The sequence below is a fragment of the Sorex fumeus genome, unplaced genomic scaffold, assembly GCF_029834395.1.
Source record: "Sorex fumeus unplaced genomic scaffold, SorFum_2.1 ptg000051l, whole genome shotgun sequence".
In the NCBI taxonomy this organism is placed as follows: domain Eukaryota; kingdom Metazoa; phylum Chordata; class Mammalia; order Eulipotyphla; family Soricidae; genus Sorex; species Sorex fumeus.
The window spans coordinates 31,934,972-31,943,468 of record NW_026606108.1 but is presented as its reverse complement, the minus strand read 5'-3'; positions in this window follow the sequence as shown (position 1 = coordinate 31,943,468).

Genomic DNA, 8,497 nt, shown 5'->3' with positions numbered 1-8,497 from the left:
GGCAGGGTGGGGACTTGACCCAATCCCTCTTCTGAGATTGCCCCAGAGTTTTCAGCTGGGAGACAGGTGTATCTGTGAATTTTTGTGGCTAGTTGTTCTCTTCTGAGATTTAATCATGAGTCTGTAAAGCTGGGATTGTAAATGAGTTTACATGGCAGTGGTTGTGGGATCTCATGTAAAATTTTTTAAACTGTAACTTTTTTTTTTTAGCATGAACATACTACTCCAGTTTATTTACTCATTTCTGGTTGATATACGTTTTATGTGACATCCCAGTTTTTGCTGTTAAACTAAACTCAAGTGGGTAATCCTGTGTATGCCTTATTGAGCACATAAGCGTCAGAAATCACATCAGGGGTGTATATAAAGACTGCCAACCTGATATTCGGAGAACAAATTGGACCCACTAGTAGTAACATTACACTCCCCCTGATAGCTTAATGAAGTCATTGTCTTGATGGTATCAAGTGTTGCATGCCAATTTTTTGCCTGTTTCATCTCTTAAGTTCTTTAGTGCAATTTTCTAAAAATTGGTTATCTCATATTTTAGTGTCAGTTTTAAAACTTACAGCCTTTTCTCCAAGTTTAATTCCCACGGTTGCCATTTTCTTCAAATTTCCCACCATTTTAATTAAGATACCATGATTTAAAATATCATTTTTGATGATTTCATGCATATATTTTTCCAACACCGTATGCACCACCTGGGTGCCTACTTTCCTCTGTGTCCCTAGGACCCCTTCTTGTCTCTTCTTTCCTCCTAGGTATACTCAATTCTGTAGACTAACTTTCCAGTTTTAAGTTACCTTTGGCTATTTTTGCTCCCACATATCAGAGAGAGCATTCTGAATGTATCCCTTTCCTTCTGACTGACTTCATTTAGCATGATACCATGTTGTGGCAAGTTGCATGATTTTATCTTTTCTTATAACTGAGTAGTATTTCACTGTGTATATAGACTACAATTTCTTTATCCAGTCATCTATTCGTAGGCACTTGGGTTCTTTCCAGATCTTGACTTTTGTTTTGTTTTCCCCCTCCCCCTAACCACCACCCCTGCTTCAGTGCCACTCCCAGTAGTTCTCAGGGTTTACTCCTGATTCTTTGCTCAGGGATCACTCCTATTGGAGTTCAGGGGATCATTTGGGGTGCTGACGATCGAATTCAGGTCAGTCATATGCAAGGCAAGTGCCCTACTCACTGTACTATTGCTCTTGCTTTATTCTTAATTTTTTGAGGCATTTTCATACTGTTTTCCATAAAGGTTGCCATTGCCCCAGTTCATAATCTTAGCAGTGTTCCTTTTTCTCCGCATCCTTGCCGACACTTGTTTCTTGTCTTTTTGATGTAAATGATTCTCACAGATTCAGGTGATTACTTAACAGTGATTTGGATATTTATTTCCTAATGATAAATGATGATACACATTTTTTTACATGGCATTTGGTAACCTATTTCTCTTCTCTGTAGGAGGGACTTTTAATACTTTGCCCATTTTTTGATTGGGTTGTTTGATTACATCCATTTGTTTGATTGTTTTTTGTTTCCAGTGAGTCACTGTGAGATACAGTAACAAAGTTGTTCATGGTTGGGTTTGAGTCATACCAACACCCATTAAACCTTCACCAGTGTACATTTCCTGCTATCAGTGTCTCCAATTTCTCTTCCCCTCCCAGTCTACCTCTATGCAGACAGTTTTTCCTCCTGCCCCCCTTTTCCCTCTCTCTCTCTCTCTCTCTCTCTCTCTCTCTCTTTCTCTCTCTCTCCTTTTAGGCACTGTGATTTGCAATACTATTACTGAAAGGTTATCATGTATATCACTTGATCACTTGATCACTTGACTTCCCGTTAATTGTCGAGTTGCTCGAGTGGGCGCCAGTAACGTCTCCATTTGTTCCTGTCGCGTGCTAGTGTAGCTTGGGCGTCTGTTCGCTCTAGGAACATGAAGAGCCTCAAACCGATCATTCGTGATCTTGATGAAGAAGTCTGACCATCTGGTAGGTGGGCGACCACGCGGTCTTTTGACATCCCGTGGAATCCAGTCGGTAACAGCTCTAGTCCAGCGGTCGTCTTTAAATCTCATTACGTGACCAGCCCATCTGATTTTTGACACGTTGGCAAACGAGACAGCGTCCCTGATTCTTGATCGTCGACAGATGTCGGAATTCAGGATTCTTTCTCTCATTTGAGTGAAACGTGATATTCCAAGCATACTCTTTCAATTCCTCTTTGGGAGACCCGAATAGCGTTCTCATCCTGTTTGCATAGGGCCCAGGTCTCTGAGGCGTATGTTAGTGCAGGAAGAACAGTGGAATCAAAGAGATGTGCCCAGAGCCAGAGGTTCTTCATCCTCTTAGCTATTTCTTCGACGCTCTTGAAGGCATTCCAAGCCGCTCTCTTCCTCCTGCGCAGCTCGGGTGCCAGGTCATTTGTCATGTTGACCTCTCGACCTAGGCACACACAGCTGTTGCATTCGGAGATGGTCGATCCATTGAGAGCAAATGGGGCATCAGGAACGAGGCTGTTTCTCATAAACATTGTCTTCGTAATATTCAGCTGTAGTCCTACCTTTCCACACTCACGGTCAAAGTCGGCCAGCATTTGTGCCGCTTGGCTGATGTTTGGTGTTATTAAAACAATGTCATCAGCAAAGGGAGGTGGTGTAGTTGCCGACCATCTATCTTCACTCCCATTCCTTCCCATTCCAGTCATTGCATGATGTTCTCGAGGGTCGCACTGAAGAGTTTTGGTGAAATGGTATCACCCTGCCAAACCCCTCTCTTGACATCGATGATTACTTCTTTGTAGAATGGTGAGATCCTGGTAATACAGCTCATGGAGGATCTTGATGTATTGAGCTTGAATGCCCTGATTGGCTAGGGCTTCAATGACCGCTTCCGTCTCAACAGAATCAAAGGCCTTCTTTAAATCAATGAACGTTAAACAGAGCGGCATCTTGAACTCCCGAGAAACCTCAGTGAGCTTGGTTATCGTGTGGATATGGTCAATGGTGCTGAATCCTTTGTGGAACCCGGCTTGCTCGCATGTTTGTCCTTCATCTAGTGTTCTGCCAATCCTATTTAGGATAACTCGAGTGAACAACTTGTAGATGACAGACAATAGGCAGATTGGGCGATAGTTGCCAATGTCATGGATATCTCCCTTCTTGAACAGTAGTACAGTCCTGCGGGTTTTCCATTGGGATGGAACCTTGCATTCAGCCAGGTAGCGTGTGAAGAGCCGAGCCGGTGTATTGATGAATACTGACGGCAGGTTCTTCAGGTGTTCAGGTCTGACCTTGTCTGGGCCGGGTGCTGTTCGTTTCTTTACTGACGAAATGGCGTGTCAGATTTCGGAAGGGAGAACATTGGGAGCGACATATCCATCCTGTGGAATTTGGTATGTTGGCAAGTGGACATGGCTATCGAAGAGATTTGAGTAGAAGTCATGGATAATCTTCTCCATTGCCATTCTGGAGGATGTGATAGATCTATCAGGACATCAGAGGGCAGTCATCTTGGTCTTGTAGTTGGCGAAGGACAGGCGGGCATTACGAATACTTTTCCTGGCTTCTGCCGCATTTACCAGCACTTCTTTTCCTGGCTTCTGCCGCATTTACCAGCACTTCTGCTCTTCTCTCTTTGAGATCTTCCTTGATTGCATCTCTGCACTGCTTTGCGAGCTCGGACATTCACTTGTGGTTGCCTGAGCCAAGCGCCAAACCACGTTGGCGAATAAGCTCAAGAGTTTTCGAATACAGGCTTTTTTTGTGGCTATCTCTCTCTTGACGTTCCTCACACAATCATGGAGGTGCTGAACCAGTCGATCGTATTCCTCGTCAATGTTATCGACAATGGTATCTTCCCATGTTGCCGCAATAGTGCCAAAGAGCTCCCAGTTGGTGGTCGTTCTGGGAGTTCTCTTTTTAAACTTTGCAGCCCTTTCTCCCCTCTCTGTGAAGTAGAATTTTGCATGAAGGAGATGGTGGTCTGATCCCGTTTGGAATTTTGGGACAACAGTGACGTCAGTCAGGCAAAACCGTCGATTGAATAGGATGTGGTCTATTTCGTTGTGGAATCGTCCACCGGGAGACTCCCATGTCCAGTGTTTAGATTCAGCCTTCTGGAACTGTGAGTTACCATGGATGCTCTTGATCGACATGATGAACTCAGACAGTTTCTCACCCTGTTTGTTCCATTCTTGACCATGGGTCCCGATGTGAAGTTCTTCAGCTGATCTTCTCAGTCCTATCTTGGCATTAAAATCACCCACAATGATCTTGTAGAAGGTGTGGTCTTCTTTATAGAACTTCTCCAGCTCCATGTAGAACTTCTCAATTTCTCCTTCACTATAATTGGATGTTGGTGCATAGACAACGAAGATAGAAACTGCTGGCAGTGAGCCACATCTATTCAAATGTAAATGTTTGATTCGGGTTGTTAGGCATTCGAATGAATCAGTGCTCATGGCCAAGTTCGTGTTGACAAGGACACAGACGCCTCCAACCCCTCTTTTATCACATGTTCCGAGGAACAATTCTTCTCCAGTGTCGAAAACGGCATGATGAGATTGGTGCCTTCTTGTCTCGGTCAGACCAATCATGTCGTACTTGATCTTTCGCGCTTGTACCATCAGGTCCTCGATGGATGCATCTGATGCTAGCGTACGTGCATTGAAAGTACAGACGATCATTTTTGTCTTCCTTCGTTGTGGCAGCCCAGTTCAGCCTTGAGATTTTATCGGCCTGTCCTTTCTCATCCTCTCAGTGCTACCATGTTGTTGAAGCCTTCAGGGTCAAGTGAATGAGACCCACTGTAATTACTGGTTTTGGCATATTGAATACACAATGGATAGTTTGCCAGGCTCTGCCGTGCGGGCGGAATACTCTCGGTAGCTTGCCAGTCTTTCTGAGAGGGATAGAGGCTTTTGGGGTGACCTCTAATCGCCCTCGTAGGTGTTACCATATTTGAACCCTATCAAATATGGTACGGCAATTCCAGAAGATGGGTATTTAGTGTCTTATGATGTGTCCGGAAGCGTCCTGGAGTGTAGCGGCGGCTGGGTAGTGGAGGTAGTGTCGGTAGTGGAGGTCTGCCAGTGGGGTATTTATCTGGTCCCGGTAGGGGTAGGGTGGGTCTTCTGTGCGCAATCCAATCCCTGGGTCTCTGGTGGTTGATGGAAGCAGACAGGGCAGGGTAGGGTGGGGCTCCTGATTATAATCCCTTTGTCACCTGTGGTTGATGGGGGCAAGCAGAGAATCTCTGTCCCTGGGTCCATTGAGCCTGGAGTCCAGGGTCTCAGAGAGTTCCGCTTATCTTGTTGTATGTATATCACTTTACCTCTTTTTTAGCAGTTGTCCAGAGTGAGCATTTCTAATGATCATTGTCATACTAGTCCCTACTCTTCCTAACTGCACTCCCCCACAACTTGTGGCATGCTTCCTACTATACCTGTCGTATAGGCCCTCATTGCTACTGTCTTTGGGAATCATTATCATACTATTTTTTTAATATCATAAGGGTTGTTTGATTTATTTATTTATTTATTTAAAAAATTTTTATTAGTGAGACATCAATTGTAGACTTACAAATTTTTGTGCTTGGGTTTCAATTATACAATGATCAAATACCCATCCCTCCACCCGTGCCCATTTCCCACCACCATGGATCACAGTATCCCTTTTACCCCCCATCCCCCTATCCTACTCTGCCTCTGTGGCAGGGCATTCCCTTTTGTTCTCTCTTTCTCTTATTGGGTTTTGTGGTTTGCAAAAGAGGCAATGGGTGACAATCATGTTTTGTCTATAGTCTACTTTCAGCATGCTTCTCCCATCCTGGGAGGATCCTCCCAACACCCTTTATTTGGTGCTTCCTTCTCTATCTGAGCTCCCTTTTCCCCTAGCATGTGTGGCCGGCCTCCAAGCCATGGAGTAAAATTCCTGGTACTAATCTCGGCCATTCTTGGGTGTTAGTCTCCTATTTTGTTACTTTATTTTCCTTGATTTTTTAAATGAGCTATATATTTTGGATAAAAACAAACAAACACTGTCCTCCCGTTCTTCACCGATTTGCTCAAGTGGGCCCAGTAACTCTCCATTTTGAGAGTTGTTGTTACTGTGTTTGGCATATTGAATTCGTCACGGGGAGCTTGCCAGGCTTTGCAGTGCGGGCAAGATACTCTCGGTAGTTTGCCGGGCTCTCTGAGAGGCGCGGAGGAATCGAACTCCGGTCGGCCATATTGGCCGCTTGCAAGGCAACCGCCCTACTCGCTGTGCTTTCGTTCCAGCCCATATTTTGGATAGTAATCAGATAAAGTTTGCTGATATCCTCTTATTCATTACTTTACCTTTAAATTGTGTCTTTCACTATGCAGAATATTTTTAAAATATTTTATAGTTGTATTTATTTATTTTGCTTCTACTTTCCTGCCATTGGCATAGAATTTCCAAAGACATCTTTAAAGCCAAGGTTAGTGAGCTTTTCACTTTTATTTTTCTCATATGTATTGTATATGTTCAGGTCTTGTTTATATTTTATAGTTTTAATCTTTTTTTGAGTGAATTTATGTGTATGATTTAAAGTAGTGATCTAGTTCTATTCCTATCCAATGGTTATCTAGTTTTCTGGCATTTACTGAAGAGGCTTTACTTTCTCTGTTTTATCCACTTAGCTCCTTTGTCATATTTTAGCTGCCCATATTTGTATAAGTTTATATCTCGTCTCTCAGTTATACTTCATTGATCTGTGTATCTGTGTGTCTATTTTTAGTCCAATGCCCCAATGCCATACTGTGTTTTGATTTATACAGCTTTGTAATATATATATTGAAATTGGGGAATGATACTTTTTTTTTTGGAGGGGTCTCCCAAACAATGGCCGAGGAGGCCCAGAGTCTCCTCTTGGTGATTCTCAGTCAGCTAGGCCAGCATTTTATTGCAAAGACTTGAAGATGCAGTGCTATTCAGGCCCTGAAGATACAATGCTACTCAGGCCCTATGGTGCCAGGGATTATCCAAGTCACCCTGGTAGTGCTTAGGGACCTCCAGGACATCACCTGGTGGTGCTTAGAGAACCATGTGGTACCACCATGCAAAGCATGCACCTTAACTTATGTAACATCTTTCTAGTTTCCACCTATTTTTATAATATGTTTTTCTTTATATTTTGGCTTTATTTTAAAATATATTCTTTTGTGAAAGTTTTGAGTGGGGATATAGCTTTATATACATCTGTAAGGGATGACTATGTGTAAGCTTTATTGTCTTCTTCTTCCCTTTTCCCTTGCTAACAGAAGTCTGAATTTCCCTGCTGTATGATTGTTTTGGGGGCACACCTGATAGGACTCAGGCAAGATCACTGAGTGCAGAGCTAAGAGTAAGCTTTGAGGCACAGCTGGATTTGGCTCCTTCAAAGAAAATAAACAAATAAAGTATTTTAAATAAAGGTAATAGAAATCAGGTTGTAACTGACATGGATTGATGAAATCATTCCTGTTCTGAAATCTTAACTACTTCTTTTATGCAAGTCTTTAAATTTTCTTTATTGTTTTAAGCAATTTGAATTTTCTTTTATGTAAAACTAAAAAATTCCTAGTCAATTTCACAAATGGGCTGGAGCAATAGCACAGTGGTAGGGCATTTGCCTTGCACGTGGCCAGCCCGGCCGACCAGAGTTCGATTCCTCTGCCCCTCTCGAGAGCCTGGCAAGCTACCGAGAGTATCTCGCCTGCACGGCAAAGCCTGGCAAGCTACCCATGATGTATTCAATATGCCAAACACAGTAACAACAAAGTCTGTTGATGGAGACATTACTGGGCCCTCTCGAGCAAATCGATGAACAGTGGGAAGACAGTGCAGTATAGTGCAATTTCACAAATGCCGATCTCAGTATTTTTTATTGAAAACTTTATTTTATGTCAATGTTAGACACCACTTGTGGTTGACTCAGAATTGCTTATGGAAAGACTTAAGATGAATGTGAACTGATAATACCAGATACTACAGCTGAGTATAGATGCAATTCCTAAAATGATAGGAATAAGAATTTTCTATAAGATACATTTTAGACCTGTGTGACATAACTTATTAAAGACCAAGGTTAGGGGCCGAAGTGATAGTACAGAGAGTGGGGTGTTTGCCTAGCATACAGGCGACCTAGATTCGATCCCCAGCATCCCATATGGTCCCCCAAGCACTGCCAGGAGTAATTCCTGAGTGCAGAGACAGGAGCAACCCCTGAGCATTTCTGTGTGTGACCCAAAAAGAAAAAAAAAAGACCAAGGTTATTATTGCTTTATTTGGTAAGCTATTTTTGGTTCTGATGTTGACAGGATTATAAAAGGCAATGACTTCTCTTCTGGGCTCTTCTGATCTGGCAGACAGTTCATTCTATGCAGATTTTCATCTCATTGAACTTGGGGCTTCATTTCTAAGGAAGCAAGAAAGTATATGGGAATCCATAGCTCTCACATGTATCCTCAGAAATTTTCTTGGCACATC